Source organism: Galeopterus variegatus, unplaced genomic scaffold, assembly GCF_000696425.1.
Source record: "Galeopterus variegatus unplaced genomic scaffold, G_variegatus-3.0.2 Scaffold10245, whole genome shotgun sequence".
Classification (NCBI taxonomy): domain Eukaryota; kingdom Metazoa; phylum Chordata; class Mammalia; order Dermoptera; family Cynocephalidae; genus Galeopterus; species Galeopterus variegatus.
This window is the reverse complement of record NW_007736356.1, coordinates 44,599-45,410: the sequence shown is the minus strand read 5'-3', so window position 1 is coordinate 45,410 and position 812 is coordinate 44,599. Positions and strand designations below refer to the sequence as shown.

The 812-nt window shown below is 38.2% G+C and overlaps 1 protein-coding gene across 1 annotated transcript in view; it reads left to right on the top strand.

Moving 5' to 3' along the window:
- The window catches only part of LOC103609882 (ADAMTS-like protein 1), a 42,266-nt gene that overhangs the window by 973 nt on the left and 40,481 nt on the right, over positions 1 to 812 (top strand). The gene's annotated exons all lie outside the window — the stretch shown is intronic.

Here is an 812-nt window from a genome sequence, read left to right as displayed (position 1 = left end):
TTTTTTTTAATGCAGTGGTGCCATCACAGAATCTCCAAGATAGCCCAGTTTAGGGTGGTAGGAATAAAAGCAGCCTTCAAAAAAAGAAGAGCAGGACGGCCCAGTGGCGCACTGGAGAGTGCGCTGCTTGGGAGTGCGGCGGCGCTCCCGCTGAGAGTTCGGATCCCATGTGGAGACCGGTTCCCGCTCACTGACTGAGCATGGTGCGGGCACGACACCGAGGGTTGCAATCCCATTGCCGGTCAGTAAAAAAGACAAAAAGAAAAAAAAAGAAAAAGGAGAAGAGGAACATAAGCGATATCTGCACAAAAGTCTCAGAATCCATATACCAAATGCAACTTTTAATAATATTATAATAAAAAATACTTAGGCAAAAATGTTTTTAATGTGTAGGGACCCAGAAAGAAAAATATAATACAGAATGGAAAAGTTGGATAAATGAAAGACCTATTATATTCCTGAATGGAAAATCTCAGTACTGTAAAGATGTCCATTCCCTTAAATGAGTTAATGCATGTAATACAATTCAAATTAAAATCACAGTAGAACTTTTTTGTGGAACTTGAGATAATTCTGACATTCATAACAGAATAAATAAGACCAGAAATTTTTAGAAAAACGAATTACTGGAGGTGTAGAGAGTTTCCTCATCCTATGTCAAAGCATGATGCAAAGTTGTTGTAAGTAAAAAAGTGCAGCATTAGTGCGGAATAGACACAGGTTTTGGTGTATAATTAGAGCACAGAAACATACCCATGTTATGTGGGTTTAAAGTTCAAACACAATCCTAGAGAAAAAGTGATTTTCAAAAA